The sequence below is a fragment of the Bos indicus genome, chromosome 24 (assembly GCF_029378745.1).
Source record: "Bos indicus isolate NIAB-ARS_2022 breed Sahiwal x Tharparkar chromosome 24, NIAB-ARS_B.indTharparkar_mat_pri_1.0, whole genome shotgun sequence".
Classification (NCBI taxonomy): Eukaryota; Metazoa; Chordata; class Mammalia; order Artiodactyla; family Bovidae; genus Bos; species Bos indicus.
The window spans coordinates 5,072,092-5,082,563 of NC_091783.1; the positions used below are offsets into that span (position 1 = coordinate 5,072,092).

General features: G+C 40.8%; 1 non-coding gene across 1 annotated transcript; it reads left to right on the forward strand.

The window, feature by feature from the left end:
• Positions 1-7,423: 7,423 nt before the first annotated feature.
• Positions 7,424-7,495, forward strand: TRNAA-CGC (transfer RNA alanine (anticodon CGC)). Its single transcript has one exon. It is a non-coding gene; the product is annotated as a tRNA-Ala (tRNA).
• The last annotated feature ends 2,977 nt before the right edge of the window (positions 7,496-10,472 follow it).

The window sequence follows — 10,472 nt, forward strand, 5'->3', positions numbered from 1 at the left end:
GATATGTGTGATTCATGTGATGCTAATAATAGTTTTTATATTCAGCTCATTTTAGCCTCTGTATACTTACATAAGCAGAAAATTGCTATATTTGTAGAAAAACAGTTCTACAGAATTATCTGTGAACTTAGAGAATTATGATGTCAATTTCACACTAGAAAGGTCAGCGTTGGATTATTCCTGCCATCCTACCAATCATCCTCTGAGATGTCATTTCATGTTAAGAGAGGAAAATGATGTTCTTACAAACAAAACACAAGAAGAAACAAACTAGCATCTATACCTCAAAAAAAAAAAAAACGGTGACACCAGTCAAATGCATCAAGACTAGCTAATTACAGAAGAGGCTTGACATTTATTCTCACAGGAAAATGTATCACATCAAGAAAACTATTGTTGAAAATATTAAAATGAGGAACTCCCCTAGTAGTTCAGTGGTTAAGAATCTGCCTTGCAATGCAGGGGCCTCAGATTCAATCCCTGGAATGAGAACTAAAATCCTACATGCACGAAACAGTCAAACCCATGTGGCACAACTAGAAAATCCATTTGCTGCAATGAAAGATCCCACGAGCTGCAAGTCAGACCTGATGCAGCCAAATAAATAGATATTAAAAAAACACTAAAATGCTGTATAACGTTCTTGCTTCTCTATGTTCAATAAACGCTTCTCGATGAACTAACAGATGCCAGTTTTTATGCAAAAGTACTTTTTAAGAAATGTAAATGTATGACAATTGTAGCAAAACATCTCTGTAGTCTTGATGCTAGGAGCCAATATTTTGTGTTCATCAAGTATTCTTAGACTCTACAATGGAATATGAAATTTGAAAGAGAGAAAGAGTTAGTCACTCAGACATGTCTTATTCTTCGCAATCCCATGGACTGTAGCCTACCAGAGTCCTCTGCCCTTGGGATTTCCCAGGCAAGAATACTGGAGTGGGTTGCCATTTCAGAAGGAAATTTGAAGTGGAATTTTAACTTTCCTTTGGGATTTTATGGACTTCCCTGGTGGCTCAGATGGTAAAAGCACCTGCCTACAATGTGGAAGACCTAGGTTCGATCCCTGGGTTAGGAAGATCCCCTGGAGAAGGTAATGGCAACCCACTCCAGTACTCTTGCCTGGAAAATCCCATGGACAGAGGAGCCTGGTAGGCTACAGTCCATGGGGTCACAAAGAGTTGGACACGACTGAGTAACTTCACTTGGGCTTTTATATTTTTAAAAATAAAAATCTTTAAAAGCAGCTCCATTTTACTGTGTCACCTTTAAAAACTATATACATAAATATGATCAATATGATAATTAATTAGAAAATTATGCATATGTTCCACTACGTGTCTTACACCTATTCAAGTCATTGTGAAAAAGAAATGAAATAGGGATTTCTCTGGTGGTTCAGCGGCTAAGACTTTGCCTTCCAATGGAGGTGTGGGTTTGATCCTTGGTCAGGAAGCTAAGATCCTACACGTGTGTGTGTTAGTCAGCCAATCATGTCTGGCCCTTTGCAATCCCATGGACTCATCTGTCCATAGAATTCTCCAGGCAAGAATACTGGAGTGGGTTGTTATTCTCTTCTTCAGGGGATAGGGGATAAGATCTTCAGGGGAAGATCCCACATGTCTCGTGGCCAAAAAACCAAAACATAAAACAGAAATAATATTGTAAAAAATTCAATAAAGATTTTAAAAATTGTCTACATCATAAATAAATAGGAGAGACAAAATGAAGGTCCTGATCTCTGCATTCAATAATTTCCCACAAATCCCAAAATTAAAAAAGTCAGTTAGTCATGTCCAACTCTTTGCAGCCCCATTGGCTGTTCCCACCAGATTCCTCTGTCCATGGGATTTCCCAGGAAAAATAGTGGAGTGGGTAGCCATTCCCTCTCCCAGGGGATCTTCCTGACCCAGAGATCAAACCCAAGTCTCCTGCACTGCAGGGGGATTCTTTAGCAACCAGGGAAGCCCACACTCAAACCAAAAGAATGTTTCAAAAAATAAAAATTGAACATAAAGTATATAAGAAAATAATTTGTAAACTACTTAAAGATATACAATTATTATTTTTAATATTCATTAAAATTGTTTGATAAGCACATATGGAGGATTTGGTGCTTAATATAGACCTTGAGGAAGTGCTAAGATTTGGATGAAAGTCTGCAAAATATGTGAAAAGGTTTAGCTGATGAGAGACAAAGAATTAGTTATGTAAAACATATAAGAACCAAACAAAATTTTTTTAAATCGTAAAATATCATAACACTTGTGTTGTAAACAAAACTATGGTTACAAGAATTGGCTTTCTAATGTATATATGCAAAGGAAAATGAATTTTATTTTGGCTATTTAGATCCAAATGAAGGAAATTCATGTAATTCACAATGATATAATGGTTATCACTAAAACAAACTGGAAAGAATTACTTATATCCCTCTGTCTATTTAACCTTATCATAAGTATTTTCATACATAATACAACGTGGATACAAATTATTTTTATGGCGTCTGGTTTGCCTTTGTAAGAAGTCTCCTTTGCCACACTTGGGTCCTTTTGGCTCGTTGTCATGAGGTTTTGCTAGTTTACTTTTTGTTGCTGCTCAGTTGTGAAGTCTTATCCAACTCTGACACTCCCTGGACTGAAGCACACCAGGCTTCCCTGTCCTTCACCATCGCCAGGAGTTTACTCAAACTCACATCCATTGAGTCAGTGATGCCATCCAACCATCTCATCCTCTGTCATCCCCTTTAAGACTAGACGTGTCTGGGGAAGAAAAATTTCAATGGTTGTATGTTTTTGATGTTCTTATACATTCACATATATCAGCGGATATGGGGAAATAGGGTCTGATGTAACTGTCAGGGACTTACTTTGACTGACATGAGATAGAATTAGCTGACTTTACCGTTATTAGTTCAGCTAATTCTGTCTCATATTATCAATAAAAATTAAAAGTAAACATGAGAGAGTTACAGATGATGCAACCATTTCTAATACTGGGATAAATTATTAACAACAGCAAAAGGGTATAAGGGGGAAACTTCATTGATAATAAATGAAATCAGTCCTTAAAAGAGCTGTGTATTCAATGCTGAGAACTAGTACATTCGTGTGTGTTTACTGGCTGGGAAGCTGTACGTGCTGAAAATCCAAATGGGCATTTTCTGCTGAGATGAAAAGAAAGTGCAGTCCTCCGAGGGTGACTCCCCGTGAACACAGCCCCGGGAAGGCTGTGGCAGGGTGCAGAGTTGAATGGACTCTGACGGCTAACCTCAGAACTGGGAGAATCCACCGGAGAGACAGAAGACTGAGTCCTGGTCTGGGAGGGTGCCCTGCTTTCCTAGGGCTGCCAAACACAGCAACACAAACAAACACAACAGAAGTTTGTTGTCTTATGGTTCTGGAGGCCAGAAGGCCAAGATCAGGGTGTCAATAGATGTGCTTCCTTCCCCGGTTTGTAAGGGAGACTCTGTGTCATGCCTTCTCCCTGGTTTCTGGTGGCTTGCTCAGAACCATGGACTTTCCTTGGTGGGTAGATACACCACCCGGCCTTCACATTCACACGGAGGTCCCTGTGGGTCTGTGTCCAAATGACCCCTTTTTATAAGGACACTGGTCACATTGGAACAGGGACCCACCCCACTCCAGGATGACCTCATCTTAATAAATTACATCTGCAATGACCCTCTTTCCAAATAAGTCAGATTTTGAGGCTCTAGAATTTAGGACCTCACTATATGGATTTTGGGGGCTTTCCTGGTGGCTCAGGTGGTAAAGAATCCACCTGCAATGTGGGAGACTTGGGTTTGATCCCTGGATTGGGAAGATCCTCTGAAAGAGGACATGGCAACCCACTCTTGTATTCTTGCCTGGAGAATCCCATGGATGGAGGAGCCTGGTGGGCTACAGTCCATGGGGTCACAAAGAGTTGGGCACGACTGAGTGACTAAGTACTGCACAATGGATTTTGGGGGATACACTTCAATCCATAACACAGGGAAATGAGAGATGAGATCCACAGGGCTCCAGCTCTGTAGATAAGAGAACAGACTCAGGGAGAGAGTCCCCCTTTCCCTTTTCCCTGTCACTCCAAAGAGATCACAGGCACCCTGGTAAAAATCCATTTACCAGCCCAGAATCAAGTAGAGGTGGCAGTGTGTATTAGTTAATTATTGTTGCTATAACAAATTACCAAAAATTTGTGGCTTGAAACAGAACAAATTTTTGTTGTTTTAGTCATTGGAAAAGACCCTGATGCTGGGAAAGATTGAAGGCAAAAGGAGAAGAGGGCGGCAGGGGAAGAGATGGTTGGATGGCATCATGAATCAATGGACATAAACTTGGGCAGTTCATGGGGCCACAAAGAATCGGACACGACTTAGCAACTGATCAACAACAATGATACTTCTGGGGGTCCATAATCTTGATATTATTACTCAATATTTTATATTTTATTTTTCTGATATTGTGCCTCTAAACATGAAATTGAAAAAAGATTTCTAAACCTTCTTTGGAAGTTTATATTTCCAAAAGGAGAACAACACTTCTAAAGCAACTCTATTTTGGGAAGTAGCACCTTTACGTAAACCAAAAAATAAATATATCAAATAAGACTTCAGTTCAGTTGCTCAGTTGTGTCCAACTCTTTGTGATACCATGGACTGCAGCACACCAGGCCTCCCTGTTGTTCATCATCAACTTTTGGAGCTTACTCAAACTCATGTCCATTGAGTTGGTGATGCCATGCAACCATCTCATCCTCTGTCATCCCCTTCTCCTCCTGCCTTCTATCTTTCTGAGCATCAAGGTCTTTTCAAATGAGTCAGTTCTTCGCATCAGGGGGCCAAAGTATTGGAGTTTCAGCCTCAGCATCAGTCCTTCCAATGAATATTCAGGACTGATCTCCTTTAGGATGGACTGGTTGAATCTCCTTGCAGTCCAAGGGACTCTCAAGAGTCTTCTCCAACACCACAGTTCAAAAGCATTGATTCTTCGGTGCTCAGCTTTCTTAATGTTAAATTAATTAGGAAATTTATATTGTGGTTCACCATGTGCCTGTTGTTTAGTTGCCAGTCATGTCTGACTCTTTGCGACCCCATGGACTAGCCTGGCAGGCTCTTCTGTGCATGGGATTTTATAAGCAAGAATGCTGGAGTAGGTCATCATTTCTTTCTCCAGGGGATCTTCCTGACCCAGGGATTGAACCCAGGCCTTGGCAGGTGGATTCTTTACCACTGAGCCACCTGGGGAAGACCCGGTCAGTGGAGTAGTGGATCTTAAAGTATAATACAGGCCTGAGTTCTGGGTATAGATTAGTAATTTGCACCTCACTGACATCTGTTTTTACCAGCTTTGTTTTCATTTATGTGTGAGGACCCAACATTATTAAAGTAAAAGATTTAAAAGCTCCAATGTAATTTACTACTTGCTCAAGAGGGATTACCTATATTTTGGATGTATTATGATGAAAATTTAAATTATTTATACTTTCATATTTTCCTAAATTAATATTAGCATATATTTCTCAAATTAAATATTTAAGATTATAGAAAAGATAATATTAGGATAAAGGTTTTCCAAAGCCATCATTTCATTGGAACCAGAGCTAAAAAAGAAAAGAGGTGACTTTTTTTTCTTGGTAATTCTGAATTATTTTGGAACTTGATTCTTATTAGTTTCATTAATATTATTATATCCTATATCATTGGGTTGATTTTATTGTTCTTTTTAGCCAAGAACAACCAATGTTGTTAAGAGAGGGCAAGGGTGTGCTTTTAAACTTTGCATCTTCATGGGCAAGAGAGTGTCAGAGTCAGAATATGCTGTTGGTGATAACTAGGAAATTAGATTTTCTGTAAGGCTGTGATGAGCTCATTAAATATTTAGAAGGTCCTGCATGAGTAGTCAGATCAAGGATATGCTGTGTTCAGCATTATGGGTTCTGGTCACCAAGTAGATGAAACCAAAGAGCAGCTCTTCGGTTTACTTCTAGTATTTTTTTCGTCCTTTTATGGTAAAAACGTTATTTATCAAATAGCAATTTCATCTTGATCATCACAGCGAGCAAAAATCCAGGGCTGGCACTTCTCTATGTCGTGAACTTAATGTGTCTCTGAGAAAAGCAGTGTTGGTTCTTCTGACCACTGCAGTGCCATGAACTCAGGCGCGCTGTTAGGTCTGTGGGTGAGCAGCAGAGTGACCTTTCCCTGTCCCGAGGAGACAGCTGTCACTGCAACAAGCGAGCTGCTTCTTTGTTTACTTCTTTGCTACTTCCCCCATAACAAAACCCCCTATTCCCACCTTCACCCCAGGAAAGAAATGAAAGTGGTTTAGAATATTCTACCCCCAACTATGCCACTCTGGTGTAATGATTACTCTGAGTTAAAGACAATAGAGGAAAAAGTAGACAAAGGCTAATTCTCTGCCCTACTCCCTACCTGCCTGGAAGCAGATCCTAAATTCCCTGTGTAGAGAGACCCCAGACAGCCCCCACTGTATGGGAAGGGAGATGACAATTCTCCAGGGGAACAGCTGCTGAGCAGTCTACACAAACAAGCCTTACTCCCTGCTCCTCATCTTCCATAGTCTCCTCCGTATGTTTACCTTCCCATAGTCTGCACCCCTAAAAGCCTGAACCCCTTTACCTGTGTCTTTTACAAGCATGTTGCTCCTTTTAAGGTGCTATACAGTCCCAGGTTCTAATCACCCCTCTGAGTTCCTCATCACTGGGTTTCTTCCTTATGTAAACCCAGTGAGCATGCTGACAAACTTTGATTTTGTCTTGTTAATCTGCCCGTTGTCAGCCTTATTTGCAGTACCCAGCCACGAACCTGTAGGAGGAGAGGAGAAATTTGTTTCTTTTTTCATTTCCTATGGGCTTCCCAGGTGGCTCGGTGGTAAAGAATCAGCCTGCCAAGGCAGGAGACATGGGTTTGATTCCTGGGTCGGGAAAATCCCTTGGAGAAAGAAATGACCACTCACTCCACTATTCTAGCTTGGGAAATCCCATGGACATAGAAGCCTGGTGAGCTTCAGTCCATGGGGTTGCAAAAAGTCAGACTCGACTGAGCAACTAGACAACAGCAACAGCAATAAAAGTAATGGGGAAATTATGGAATATAACGAAAATATTTTCTTGCATCTATGTGTAGGAAACTGTATAAATAAGATAAATTTTGAAGGGAGATGGTGTTTCATCATCCCTAAAAATAAGGCTGGGGAAACGTGCATGGTGGTGAGCCATAAAGTATCAGGACATTCTGCACTGAAGGTACAAAATTTATAGGTCCCCCAGGAATGCTTCAGAGTGCTCTGTGGTGGGAATTTGAAACTGTGAGAATCCAGGGCTCTTTCATTCCCTGGAGAGATTGTCTAAGAGAAATCAATGCACTGATTCATCAGCCTGGCAGCCTCCTTCCAGGGCTGGGGATGTAGCTCAGTGGTAGAGCATATGCTTCGCATGCATGAGGCCCCAGGTTCAATCCCTGGCATCTCCATGTCCTTCAACTAATGGTGCTGATTTGCTTTTTAGTTTCATTTTTAAGACAGCATGACTTCACAGGAGGACACGTCACCAGTGTTACATATTCATATAAATTACAGGTACCACCCTACCCTTTTCAATGAACTATGTGTATTGCTAATGATGTGATAGTATCTTCTTTCAGTATTAATAACATAGGTTTTATTAATACAAAATAAAAATATAGCCTTTCCAACAAATCTTTATTACTCTATTGATTCATATACATTTCTGTTAACATCCACCTTCTTTTAATAAACCCATATAAATGGTCAGACAGAAACTTACCTGCTATGCTATGGGCATGACCCACTTAAAGAATAAAAGTACAACAAAGATATTCGTAACGGTCCTTATTTCTACAGTATTTGCACCTGTAATGTGTGCAGGCTCTGTTCCTCAGTCATGCCTGATTCTTTGCCACTACAATATTGTGTTAGTATTTGCAGCAGTTATATAAGCTAACTGTGCCAGGACTACCTCATCTTATTATTGCTTTATTATCCTAGACAATTACATGATTTAAGTGTGGTATAATTCATGGAATTACAGTGGGTTCATTGAGATCAAGCCTTTGATAGCTATCTCAATTTTGATCACCATATACAAGGGCGTATAGAATAAAAGCTTTTTTTTAAAGCTGTATATCTTGGGTGGAGAGGAAGTTGACTCAAATCTCAGGATAACTTTTGGGCTCTCCCCGCCCACACAAGTGAAACCTCTTGACCCTGGGCCTTGCTAAGATCTGGAACTGAAGGTGATCCACTTTCTGCACACCATAGGGACCATCACTGATTATCACACAGATGCATGAGTAATTGTTCACTCTCTGCTATGAAGTATTATTCTATTTTGAAGAGTATTCCATCTTTTTGGGGGGGAAACAATAGTGACATGGATTCAGATTAGCATGATGTAATGACAAAGTCAAGTGATGTCTCTGGCAAGTCCTCCGCTTCCTGCATTATGGATCTCTTGAGTCTTTGGTTATGTTTTTTCACTCTGTCATCTGTTGAGTTGTATTTACGGGTCTCATGTGAACAGAATTAAGATAACCCTTGGGCTGCCAATCAGCCTTTCCTCTTGGATATCACTTGACAATATTTGAAATGAATGAAGCTTCAGTTTCCCCTCCGTGCTGAACCTCACCCAAAAGTTGGCATTGATGGCCTTCACTTGTTTGCATGATGAATAAATCCTCAAGATGAGCTGTTCATTGCATAATTTGCTAGGATAAATCTAAGCCCATCAGATCAAAGACATTTTTAATTATGTAACACAAGGTACTACATGGGTTCATATTTCAGAGGAATATTAAAAACTCCCTTAACTTATTCACAGTCTTTGAGAAGCTATTAAACCTGAGACAAGAAGCAAGCGGTCTCTCTAATTACGAACATCTATTACACATTTTATTGCTTCCTTTGAAGTTGTATCTCTTCTCAGCATGCTCTCAATGTCAGGGTTCCTTTTCTTAGTGCCCTGAGATGTTTGGAAAGGGGAGAAGTGTTATGGGCACCGAATCTGCCCCTGTCACTACCTGCCCGAGCTGTGACAATCCCCATATTTTCCTGACAGCCTTAACTACATCCTTCTCTTTCTCTCAGCACTTAGGTGTGACTGAACTGTCAAGCTCTTGAACTGGAGTCAAATGCTATTCCATTTTTTTTTTCATATTCTGGAAAATGAGTGGACTGTCACAGAAGTAAAAGCTTAAACCATAAAACAAATAAGTAACTACTGAAAGTTTTCTATGCCACAGAAAGACCAGACACGAAAAAAGGAAAGAGCATGACATCTGGTACAGTGATGGTGACAATGATGGCAACAGAGTTTGCTACGTGTCTTCCAGCATCTCATTCATTCTGTAGAGCATCCTTAGGAGGTGGGTGCTATTTTAAGCCCTGTTTTAAAGTTGAGGAAACTGGTGAACCAGGGCACTGAAAAACTGCCTCCGATGGTATGTCTAGCAAGGAGTGTGGCCACTAAACAGAAGGGAGAATCAGTCTGGCTTTGAGGCTAAACAGCTTTATACTGTTGTGAAATACATTCGTTTGTATGGGTTTCCATTCCCGTGCTTGAAGATAGGAGGTAGTAGAAGCCACAGCAGACATAGTCTGGGCTTTGTTGCTAGTTGGAGTCCACACTCAGCATTTGGACCATGTGTCTGGTAAGGTTTTATAGCTGCGTGAGTGCCTGATAAATTGCTTCAGTCATGTCCGACTTGTTGTGACCCCATGGACTGTAGCCTATCAGCACCCCTCAATAGCTATATTTCACAGACAATGGCATTTGGGGGGATTTGAAAAAAGTTAACATATTTTACATGCCTTGCGGAGTTCCTGATACGTTCAGTTCAGTTCAGTCGCTCAGTTGTGTCTGACTCTTTGCGACCCCATGAATTGCAGCAGGTTAGGCCTCCCTGTCCATCGCCATCTCCCAGAGTTCACTCAAATTCACGTCCATCGAGTCGGTGATGCCATCCAACCATCTTATCCTCTGTTTCCCCCTTCTCCTCCTGCCCCCAATCCCTCCCAGCATCAGAGTCTTTTCCAATGAGTCAACTCTTCGCACGAGGTGGCCAAAGTACTGGAGTTTCAGCTTCAGCATCATTCCTTCCAAAGAAATCCCAGGACTGATCTCCTTCAGAATGGACTGGTTGGATCTTCTTGCAGTCCAAAGGACTCTCAAGAGTCTTCTCCAACACCACAGTTCAAAAGCATCAATTCTTCGGTGCTCAGCTTTCTTTACAGTCCAGCTCTCACATCCATACATGACCACTGGAAAAACCATAGCCTTGACTAGACAGACCTTTGTTGGCAAAGTAATGTCTCTGCTTTTGAATATGCTATCTAGGTTGGTCATAACTTTCCTTCCAAGGAGTAAGCGTCTTTTAATTTCATGGCTGCAGTCACCATCTGCAGTAATTTTAGAGCCCCCCAAAATAAAGT